The sequence below is a fragment of the Protopterus annectens genome, chromosome 10.part0 (assembly GCF_019279795.1).
Source record: "Protopterus annectens isolate FY-2018-M chromosome 10.part0, PAN1.0, whole genome shotgun sequence".
Lineage (NCBI taxonomy): Eukaryota > Metazoa > Chordata > Ceratodontiformes > Protopteridae > Protopterus > Protopterus annectens.
The window spans coordinates 26,104,273-26,116,833 of NC_056744.1; the positions used below are offsets into that span (position 1 = coordinate 26,104,273).

The window sequence follows — 12,561 nt, forward strand, 5'->3', positions numbered from 1 at the left end:
GGTGGAATGCCATTTTAATAACTGACACCTATTGGTCAGGTAGCTTTTGAACCATAGAAGGGTGGTCTGAGAGGGACCTAAAGAGGACATTTGAAGTAGAAGTTTGTTGAGACCAACTGTGTCAAAGGCTTTAGAAAAGTCTAAAAATAAGGAGAAGACTAGTTTGCCATAATCTCTAGATGTATTGACAGTATCTGTACAGGTTAGCAGAAGAGTGTTATTACTATGGGAAGGATGGAAGCCATGTTGTATGGAGGATAGGAGTTCTTCCTGCAGGTGATAGTGTAGCAATTTTTTCAATACATTTTTTAAGTATTTTGCAGAGGGGGATAAGATTGGCATAGGTCTAAAGTTAGTAATGTCTGTTGAATTTCTTCCTTTGTACAGAGAGATAATGTGTGAATTTTTCCAGTAAAAAGGAATGTAAGATTCCTGGATTAGCCTGTTTATAACACTGACATGGGGTAGGCAATGCCATCAGCTGCTATTTTAAGGTATTCACTTGGAAGGTCATCAGCTAAAGTAAACCATGGTTTGAGTTTGTTTAACAGTAGTTTTTTATAGGATGTGGGCACAGGTTTGAAGCTGAAAGTGGATGTGGTGATACACAGCTGCTGGGCAGGGGTTAGGATTAGATCTTGGGAAATCCTTGGTTAGAAATGCTATACTGTCTATGAAATAAGAGTTGAATTGCATTGTGGTTTCAAATGATGAGTTACTGGGAGACAGTTAGGGTTGAATTTATGGCTGGGATGCAGGACTGTGGTGTTGAGTGGAGAGGTATTGGGACATGGGTTAGGGTTGAATTTTTGGATGGGATGCAATATTTTTTTTTAATGGCTGCCCAGAATTTTTTAGGGTTGTGTTTACTATTATTCTGAAAATTATTATTACTCTGAAAACTACTAAAGTATATTTTTTGTCTTCTTTAATTTGCTTTTTAGTACAATTGTGAAACATTCTGAGGTTTTCAAGACATTGTGGTGTTTTATATGTTTGTCACACTTTTCGTGTGTTTTCTCTATCCTGCATTAGCATGCTGCTCTTTTTACATAGTCAAATCACATTATTTTTTAAGTCTCTTCCTTCTAGGTAGTGCAAGACTATTTAGGACATTAAGGAAAGTTGTACTGAATTCATTTACCACATCATCTAAGGGGATGATTTTTAGGAAGTTCCAGTTAATAGGTGACAGCTTACTAATGAACATTTCTGGGTTGAACTTGAAAAGGTTGTATGTTGTTTTATAAACATGTTGTTTAAATGGATGTGTGAGATGTTTGGTTGTATAGACTGGAAGATGATCACTGAGACAGTCATACATTGTACCTAAGGTGGTGTATTTGCTAGAGTGTGATACTAGGATACAGTCTAATAGGGACTTTGATGTCTTGCTATAAGGTGTGGGACTATTGATTATTTGTGCAAAACCAAATAACTTCACGCTAGATGCAGGGGTGTTAGAGTTTATGTCCAAGCAATTGACATTCACATCACCTAGAAGTATTATTTCTTGTGGAATTGTTATGGATATCCAATGTAGGATATCTTCCAGTACAGCTGTATTGTCACCAGGAGGGATGTAAAAAACAGTAATACATATTTGTTTAAAATTATTTAATTTCAGGAAAGTTTTAAGATCTGCTGAACTTAATTTTGGTACTGGTTTGTTGTAAGAGGAAATGTGGTAGTTGTTAGGAAATATTAAAGCAATACCACCACCTTTCTTCTTTATAAGATCATTACAGATGACATTATAGCCAGAAGGTGTAACGTCAGAGTAATTTATGTTGGGTTTAAGCCAAGTTTCAGTTACAGTGAGAATATCAGGTTTATGTTGGATAATCCAGGCATGTAGTTCAGCAAGTTTATTTCTTATTTTCTAGCATTTATGGCAACAAAAGGTAGATTACCGGGGTTGGGGGGTTTCTGTTGTAGGGTTAGAGTAGTGTGTGAATTGTCTTAATGTTCATTGTGACAGATGGGGCCAGGATTAGGGTGAATGTCTCTTCCTAGAAGGATTTCAGTGTACTGGGAAATTATTAATACATGTTTTTTGGAGAGTATTTTGTCTACCTAATTTTGTTTTGGTTTGAGTTGAAATGGAGTTAATCAGTCTGTATTTGGAGTAAAGGTGGGTAGCATCATTAAATGGGTTTGGTGCAATGCATAGTGTGGAAGTAAAAAATTAGTTGTTTGGGACAGCGTTGGAGAGATGATGACAGCTGTTATAGAGTCATGTTATAATGAGAGATGGGCCAGTTGCAGGATAAGCTGAATATTAGCATGACTATAGTTGGTAGGTAGTGGGGAAGTAGGGATCAAGAAGGAAAAGGTAGTTGCAGGGTAGTAGGATATTTAGTGGTGGTGGAGTCTGAAATCTGAAAGATATGGCATTGACATCACTGTACACTCTTTTCAACTAGACAACCGTACGCAAGCTAAAAGAGTATAAGATCAACTCATAACAGAATTACTGTGTGAATGTCACTTGTTTAGGAAAACAAACATAAGAGCCTGTGTTTGCATTGTAAATTAAAATCATGTTTTTGTGGAGAACAAAGCCTCTACAGCAATATGAAGGAGGGTTTACCCAATGTATTCCTTTACTTAACATAACAACTCTGAAGTCACTGCACTTTGATATAAGGGAATTACTACCCCCAGTTACATCATCTGACACAATAGCATTCTGGCACATTGGGCACTAGTTTAGAAATAGTTGATCAAAGCAATAATTCCAAAGTTGCTGTGGCTACCCATCACAAACACAGTGGTTGTTTTTATGCAGTAAATCACATCTTTATATGTGAACTAAAAGTATCATTTTATGAAATATAAATCGATCAAATAATTAACATTGCTTCCTGACTATCACGTTCTTTGCTCATATGGAAATGCTACTTGGCTCAGATAGCAAGTCTTGAGGCATGGATTAAGTAATTAGTGGATGTCTTTGATTTTGGGAGAAGCACTTTCTGCCAGTGGAAATCAGTACAATATTGACTTATTTAATTACTTGACGTTTGTTAACCGGGTTAGTCCAACTGGGCAAAAAGACTTATTTCAGTGGAGACCTGAGGAGAAAAGCTCCAAAAATAATACAAATAACTAAAGTATAAATATTGACTTCATATATTTCATGGTAACTCATTCTATAAACTAGAAAGTACAAGAAAGCAAGCAAATATACAAGATAGGTCTAAATAGCCTCTGGTACCTGATAAAGAGAGTAAAAACACATGAACACAGTTAACATACATAAAAGAAAAAATTCTCAAATATATTTCTAAATTATATGAAAATGGGCAAGGAACTTCATGTGGACATTTCCAGGAATCTCTAACCTTAGCACATGACATATATATTCACAGACACACATGGCTGTATGATATGGTATTTTTCATTCTCCAGATGTCCACCCCCCCACCCAACTCAACTGAATAGAAGACCTATTTTTCCACAATTTTATTGGTTGTAAAATAATACAAAGACAATATTCCTTATTCAATATCAATTTCAAGACAATGAACTTGTAAATTTAATAAATAAAATAATATAATTAACATTTTCCAATATAATATAACAAATGACAAGACTAAAAGTTATATAACTATACACATATTGTGCTTATAAAAAATGATTAGCATTCTACATTATATTTTATACATTGAAAGAAGACTGAAACAAATAATTTCAATATGTCAAAGAAAACATTGTTGCCACCCTGATTAAACTTCTCCAACAGCTGTATAACTTTTGACCAAAATTTAAAGTTTTGAACAGGATCTTGTCTTTATAATTTCTATTTGTTTATGTAATGCTGTCTTTGGGTGTTGAAGAAACTTTCCATCCAGTTTCTCATAAAACAAACTGCTAAAATAAACTAAAAAGTGGACATTCAAGCTTGCATTGAGCAAGACCAGTTCTCTTTTGACTATAAATTTATCTGATCACAATGCTGTACAAAGTAATTAAGTTTGCATCACAATACTTTTAATGATAAACAGCCATGTATAGTGCGTTTCCAGCCATCTTTAGCTAGCAGTTCATATCGCTTGACAAGATATTTTACATTCTTTACTCATTCTTGTAATCTTATCAGGTACATAAAAAGATTTGTAGATGCATTTCCATGTAAAAATGTTCTGATATTGGCATTAGTTGTTTGCCCTATTTACCTCAAAATTAGACTGTTATTATTTTTGATATATTTTAATTTTCATGATGAAAAATTAAAATTTCAGTAGGATTTTATATCATTCAGAAAATATAAGTTCTGCCTTTGAATACAAGCCAACATAAAAATGTTAAAAGTCTGGAAATCCCCTAGTGTAAAGCATGTAACTTCACCAGTGCAAATCCTCCAACTCTCTGAACATTCAACCATTTTTTTCTTGTCTAAACCAAGTTACACTTTCAAATTATGCAATGGTTTAACGTTCTGATTCAAGAAACTGTTGTACCACAAAATAAAATCCTCTCCTTTCATATGATTATTCTAGAACATTTAATGCTCAAATATCATTCACTTTATGTTAGTTTCAAAGCCAGCATTTCTTTTTCTTACCAGTGAAATAGTAGAAATACCATCCAGTATGGAAGGTAGTGAAAAATAGTGACTTTACAGTGGTTAACTTAACAGCCCTGGAGCAGTGTCCACAGTATACTGTATACTGTCACTTATTTAACAGCGTCCGAATATGATCTGAGCAGATAACTCATTTAAGGAAGCTGTCTGCCTAATTAACTAATTTAAATTGATTTACTATACGTTATGTCATGTATTGTAACACTGTATAGTGCTAAGACATAAGCACTTTAATAAATGTTGATTTGATTTCATTTTGAACCCACTAAATTTTAATGCAATGACTTTAAGGGGAAAAAACATGGTGGAAGCATACCACACAGATACAAATATAAACAAAAATTTGGAGGTTGATTCCCAGAATATAATGGGATTTGTCAGTGCTGTCATTTTTGCATGTATATGATTGTTATTTTGTACGTAGATGTGCATAGTAGTGATGGCACTCACTATTGCACGTGTGTTGGGTGGGAGCACAACAACTTGATATGACTGCACTTCTATACTACTAAGTTGTTGTCTTTCAGCTTTTCCTGGTTAGGGGTCGCCACAGCAGAACTCCGGTCCGCTAATGATTGGCAGTAGATTTTCATGAACTCCGAGGTGCCAGCTCGACGTTCAACCTTCAGCGATGGCACGCCCATTTACGCATGTCTTTCGAACGCCCACCCAACCGCGGGGAGGACATGCAGACTCCACACAGGCACTCCCCGCACTCGAGCCGAGAATCGAATGGGAGAACCTCTTGCTGTGAGGCAACAACACTACCGCTGCACCACCGCTGAAGTCTATGCACTTCTATACTACTATACACTTGAGAAAAAAAAAAAAACAACTTGACAAAATGAAGAGAGAAAGGCAAAACACATACTCTTGAGGCTAGCCTTAATCAGTGTCTTACTAATGTTATTTCACATGGACATGTTTCAGTAGCTGACATGTTTTTATAGAGGTTCATTCAGTTGGAAAGGGAAATGGTAGGACACCTGCAGATGTGGTTGGTGGGGGGTATTTCAGGGAAATGTGTTGCAACTATTTATGAGATCAGTAAATCCAGAGGTGGGCAGACCACAGCTGACTTGGGGAGAAGGAAACATGAATAAGAAAACAAATAAGTTGCAACATTTAGAATTCTTTAATGACTAAAACTACATTTTGATTTTTTAAAAACTTCAAAATGCAGATGTAAAATAAGTACAGTTTAAGGTCTAATGATATGCCACCATTTGAACCATGAGCATTCAGAGTTCAAAGAACAGATTCTCAAGAATAAGCAAACCTGTGCAGCAGTTACTCAGAAGTGTTATAAGGGATTATCACTGCAGCCTTTGTCATTGTGTACAAAGTATGAGGTATGTACATATAAATCTGGAGGCGACCATACGAAAAAAAGCACAAAAGGGCTATCTCCATTATATACAACAGTTGCTAGAAAAAAAAAACACAAGTGGGCTGTCTCTAATATACACAACAGCTGCCTGTCTCAAAAGTTTACACATATCTGGATTTGTATGCTCTGTTTCCGTAGGTTATTTGTTTTTCACCCTACTCTGGATGGTCTTGCAATTAAGAAATAACAGCTTAGTTCTATTCAAGTTTTTCACTTCCTTTTACTCGAGGAAATGATCACCTCCAACTATGTTTTATGCCTAAAATGTCAGTGTTGGGATACATGTGAGCCACTAACATTTACAGTAAAGATTTCTGGAATATACTTCTATCACTTAAAATAAACTTTGATATAAAATAAAGCCAGCTATTAATTAAAATTGCCTCATTAATTACTTTCTGCATTCTCTTTCAAACAGTATACTGTACAAATTGTAATTGTTTTTTCTCCTCCTTTTTTTTAGCCTGAATGGTTACAGAATGATTCCCCTAGGCACGGTTCACTGATCCGTATATGCTTTAGCAAAACCAACAAATGAAATCTTAACTCTCGATCAGAATTCAGACTTAAAAGTTACTCCAAACACTTCTTTTAATATGAAGCAAATCCCCTCCCACATGTCAATGCAGCAAGTTATGTCCCTTGACCTATATTCACCTAACCAAAGTAACTATTAGTGAGAGTAGAATGACTTAGGCAAAAGCTCAGCATGTGGTGGTCTCAGAGAGAGCAGCAATTCACAAGCTTGGCTACTAAGTTCAGTTTCAGCCAGTAATGTCTGACTGAGCCATACACATTCACTGTGGGCAGAATCAGGCTACTATTTCCCTCAAAAATCTCATTAAAGGACAAAAAACTACAGGAAATATAACAATTTAAGAGTCAGGCTACCCATCTAATTATATGTATACGTTATACAATTCCTTTCTCCCAATGAACATCAGTTGCATACTATACTTGAATGGAGCTCATTGTGTGACTAACGTGTACGTTTGCTATCTGTAACTGCTCAGAAGAATTTCATTGTATCATAGCCCAGTGAGTGGCGAGAGCTAATGATATTAATTATAATGTAGACAAGAGAAAGCCGGCACTGTTTACCTATTGTGTAATTATACAATTTATCGTTAACATGCAGCAGACTTGAGAAAATGTACTTACTTCAAAAATGAAATATGAGCATATTCCTTATACAATCAGTGTGTTAGTTGTTTCCACTGGGAATGATTTTGGCCATATAATTTCTGACAAACAGATATCTGTTCACTAACCTACTCCAGCCCACCCTTTCTAGTTATTCTAATCCCCACCCAACATGGAGGGAAGGCAAACCTTTGTTTTTTTCATAAAAAAATTCTTAATTTATCTTCAGAATGTTGAAGCCACTTTTCAAAATACTGTAACTGAATTTCTCAGATTTCAACACTGCCTGTTCCTTACTTGTTTCAAGGCATATTTATATTTGTGCAAGTTCCCTAACCCCATTGAATAGCAGGAATTGTACCTTCCCCCATGATGCAGAAATGCCAGAATTATTTACAAAGGTAGCATAGCCTTCCCACCAAAAATACAGTACTCAAAAATGCAGTTTTGATAATGTGGTTGTTAATCACAACAGCAGTTGATTAATGTGTTTTTTAGTCAACTCCCTTAAATCCTAAAGGGAAATAACTTGCATAAGAAGTATCCTGTCAACAGAATCCATGTATTGGATGTTGTAGTAAAAAAAAAAAACAGCAAGCAACCATCTTCATTTGCTTCAGCTAAATGAAACTTTGGGTGGGGCTTATAACTAAATTAATATAGCAGTCCTCCTGCACGCTGCTGGTGTAATGACAGTTTCCATAGGCCAAACTGATTTGCACTCATATACATGTTCAATCATAAAAACTACATTCTTTGAGTTTATTTTACATGCTACAACAATGGAAGCAACAAATTCTATGTTAGTTGCCTGCAGACTCTATTCAGGTACGAGTCAGTAAAAATAATAAAATACCTATTAGTAAGGTAATACCTGGTAATGGGAAAAATTGATCATTATTACATTCCATAAGTATAATCAAATAATTGCTCAAATTCTAGAAAAATTTAAAGCATTTGTCATACACAATTCGCAGTATACATCACAAGTGTTTGTAAAATAGCCATCTTCATTTGAAGAAATGAAGAACTAACAGAACCTGTTCTTCAGGAATACCCGATTCTTTTCTGGGAAAGGAAAAATAATGGGATGGGAAATGCGAATATCCACAACGAAGGCACACAGAGATGGAATTCAGAAATGTAACAAACTATATGAAAGTTTGCACGCACACACACACACACACACACACACACACACACACACACACACACACACACACACACACACACACACACACACACACCCGTCTCCATGTTTGAAAGCCATCAGATTACAAGTTCTTAAAGTTATTCCTTAATGCTGCAGTCCCTATGGAAAAGCTTTCTGAGTCACACCTAGGCAACAAACAAAAGTCAGTGACTAATGCAGACTTAAAACAAATATATGACTATGCAGGTACATGAACATTCCATGTTTCTTTGAAGTATACATTGTGCATCAAGAAAAGGGAATGTCATTCCAAAGGCAAACTGTATCGACATTTAGTCTTACTGAGTGAGAAGCAGAACAGACCTGTAGAAGAGCAAGAAGAATCTCTACATTTTTCAGTTTACATCTATTTTCTGCTGTCAAGCTAAAACTTTTAAATGACCTGCACAATCACGACATGCAGAAACAGATAAACGTGCTTGCACATGCACAGACACACACACACACACACACACACACACACACACACACACACACACACACACACACACACACACACAAACACACCTGGAGAACAGATTTGCATTCCATCTTTCCATTATTCCATCACTGTGTCACTGAACTATGTAATTTTATGCCCGCTAGACACGCACATTTCTTTTTCATCTGCTGACAAAGCTTAAGTAGGATTATTGCGCCTTAAGGGTATGTTTCCTCAAAATGAATTAATTCTTCAGTTTTCTAGCTAAAGACATTATAATTAATGCTACCAATATTATGAAATTTTACCTGCATTTGAAATGCACTTTATTGTGATGCCTTATTTGTGTTTACTTGTTATTCTTACAAGCAATTCTGTTATGCAGACGTGTACAATAAGATGCAAAAAAAGACTTTGGCTTGCTCCCATGCATTTGTCTCATATGCTTTCCTCATTCTTTCAAGCACTGGTGTTTTTTATTCCCCTTTTGTTAGTAAGTTGTATAGTACATTGGTTGAAACTTAAGACTGAAAACTTAAAAATACTCCTCGCTCTTGTTTACCACTGTCAAACAAAAAAGACATCTGAGCGTTCTTAACAGCTCCATAAAGTCCTTCTTTCGTGCAGTGCCAAACTGGCTGAAGATGCATAGAATTTTCCTTGTCAAAGAGGGACTTGTGACTGACCTTAATTTTGTTAGACAAACATCTAGTACAGCCGTACTACTTTAATGGAAAGTTACATAATAAATTAGCAATTCATTCAGAAGCAGCTACTAATGTAGACATTAAAAAAATCCATCAACTTTCTCTGTTTAGAAAAAAAGTTTTTCTCCTCCCCCTCCCCCAACTGTGATCTGAATAAGTCTCAAAAGACTCGGCACTATACTGCGCAACAAACAAAAGCTACTTTGTGTAACCAGTAGATGATTAGGAGTGATAAAAGAAAAAAACATTACTGAAGGAAATTAAAAAAAAAAAAAAAACGCAAGAAGCAGTCAAGTTTGGAATATTCTTGAAATGTTTTAAGAAAAGTCAGCTATTCAGCAAAAGAACAAAAAGACAGTAGGTAGGTCTGTAAGCTTACCTGTCAACAATAAATCTCAGTCTTCTCTCGTAATCTTCTACAGAGTTCTTTATCTCCAGAAGCCTTGTATTACTACTACTTTCCAGTTAAAATTTCAGGCAGACACTTCAGGGTGTCCACAACTTGTGATTAAGGGAAAAATCTAACAGTAGACAGGCTTAGGTTGCTGATTTCTTGTGGGTAAATGAAATTCCTGAAAGGAAAGATGCAGAAAAGCTACTCCAAAAGTATTTGAGGCACTTTTCATGTTCAGTGCACAACCTCTTTCACACCCTGGAATTCACAAAAGAGCAGAGAAAAAACATCGTGTCCAACGTTAAGTCCAGCTCTTGCACAGCAAAATCTCATATATTTGACATACCTTTGCACTCAACAGTGAGATCTTTCAGCTCAAATATTGACTAACTCTTTTGCTTGCAATGTTTTGTCTTGCAGATGTGGCTTGTGCCTCCTTGCTGTGAGCTAGGGAGACAGCGAGATGGTGCTGTGCAAGTGTGCAGTATAAGCTTTTGTAAAGAGAAAGGTTTTATTGCTCCTCAGACAGGGTGGGGGAACTTAGTCACTTTTTGACTAATTCCACAAACTGACACACCTTCAAGTCATGCACATAACTTGCAGACACCTGTATGGACAGGACCAGCCCACTGAACACTACCCTACCCCACCCACATCTAATGAATTCATGACCGGAGGTGCTGTTGGGACGGCATTCACTGCATTGAGAAACAGGAGAAGCTAGCAGTTCTGTACAGATCCCACCCTCTTGAAACTGGAAATGGAACAGTAGCTTTTATTGTGGTTTACTTTGAACTATGCAGGAAATCTACTCACCCCTCTCATGCACATGCACGCAAACGCACACTTCAGTGAGATTTCCTGCTGTTTTTTTCTATGGAATATAGACAACTGAAAAAAGTATGAGAGAATAAAGTTGTTGAAAAAATGTCTTCTCTTGCCTTTCATTTAAAGGTGAAAACAAAAAAGATACCCTGAATACAGTTTTTCTAGTTATACTTCCAGTCAGTTTTATCTGTGGAAGTACATTCTATTTTGTAGTTTCTTCTGTTAAAGGGTTACATTGGGGTTTTCACTAGTTATATAACACCTGCCTGTATTTGGACTGAAGTTCAAAGTGGTGGACCCTATTACTTCATGACATTAACCAGTATTTTATCATTCCACTGACACATTCAGGTTGTTTCCTCAAAATAATCCTTAATATTTCAGTTTCCAGGGATTATAACAGGCATATGTGAATGGTTTGTTAATGTTATCTATAAGTACTCATAAACCATGAGACAGCTGTTCAAAAATGATTGCAAGGGTTCCAGCTGAAAGTCCTGTCAAACCACAAGCAATACCTTTCAAGTGTACCATATTATGAGGAATGATTCTCATTTTGACTCTTAAAAAAAGTCTGTGTTCCTCACTGTTCCACATTGAAAAGGTCTGTCACACATATGATGTTCAGAATTTTTCTAATAGCTATAGTAAGCAATACTAAATCATATTAATTTATCAAAAGAAGATTTTATAATTAGAAAGTAACATGTTTTAACCACCCTGAGAGCTGCTTGTTGAATGTGCTAGCAAGCTGTTAGGAGTGCATTCTACATTGTGCCCATTTGTTCCACATTATGAGAGGCAGAGTTCTACATTTTGGGGATGGAAGATAGAGAGCTATACCATAAGGCAACCCTTTGTTACAAGCTGCATACAATAAGATCAATGTAAAATTGTTTTTATTTTTTTGTAATGTAATGTATCTGCTATTAGTAAAGCTTACAGCCGTAGGCTATCTGTGAAAGTGTATGAATCAAACTAGATCCCTTTTGAATTTCAACATTCTTTATGTCCTTCCTAGCAGGATAATCTGCAATACAGTAGGGTATTGTAGGTAGGACTAAACTGATTATACTAAGTACCCCAGTGATGGCGAAACTATGACACACGTGTCAAAGGTGACAGGCCACTACATTTTGGGTGACACACCAGCCTTCACCCACACCTGAGTTACCAAATAAACCGCTTTTGCATTTGTTGCTTGTGTGAAGTACATTCAATTATTTTGTGCTAGGAGCCAGTTCAACAACACTGCTGCAGCAATATAGAAGATATTCAGTATACTTTCTCGAGTCTGTAAAGGGCAATGCTGACATTGTTTTCTCTTCATGGTTACACTTCTGCAAAACGGCAAGTAGTCTGCATTTCTATGAGTTTTCTGTTTTACATTCCTGTCAACTGTCCCACTTAATCCCTCCTAAAACTGGCAACTTTTTAAACTTCAATGGTGGGAGGTTGGCTTAATGGTTAAGGTGTTTACCTTACAGACACAAGGTGCAGGGTTTGATTCTCACTTGGGGTAATTGGCTAGTCTCAAAATGGCCCACAAGGGCAATTAGTCTAGTATAAATCTATAATAATGACAATTATACACTAATTTTACTTCAGGAAATGTATATTAATTCACATTCATTTTTTCTGTCAGTGTCTCAAATTAATAGTACTAGTTGTTTAAAACTGTCCATGTTGTTTAAAAACCTCAGCTTTGGCCGGCTAAGAACTAGCTGTATTCAACTGGATGTATAAGAGAATTTAAGTACCTTTATCTGCACTTTTTTTTCAAAAAATACAGTATTTAAATTGATTTTAACTGTGTTGCAGGAATATTAACTGAACTGGAAGTTAGTCAGTGTTTGCTGAATTTTGTTATTTGC

The 12,561-nt window shown here is 36.0% G+C and overlaps 1 protein-coding gene across 4 annotated transcripts in view; it reads right to left on the reverse strand.

Annotated features, from left to right (window-relative positions):
- The window catches only part of ITGB4 (integrin subunit beta 4), a 1,147,860-nt gene extending 1,137,411 nt beyond the window's left edge, over positions 1 to 10,449 (reverse strand). For 2 of the 4 annotated variants that reach the window (XM_044084974.1, XM_044084973.1), the window contains exon 1: positions 9,845 to 10,445. The gene's annotated coding sequence lies outside the window, so the exon portion shown is untranslated. Of the gene's footprint in view, positions 1 to 9,844 lie in introns of all 4 variants that reach the window. The other 2 variants (XM_044084971.1, XM_044084972.1) reach the window with 2 other exon arrangements.
- Between the last annotated feature and the right edge of the window lie 2,112 nt (positions 10,450 to 12,561).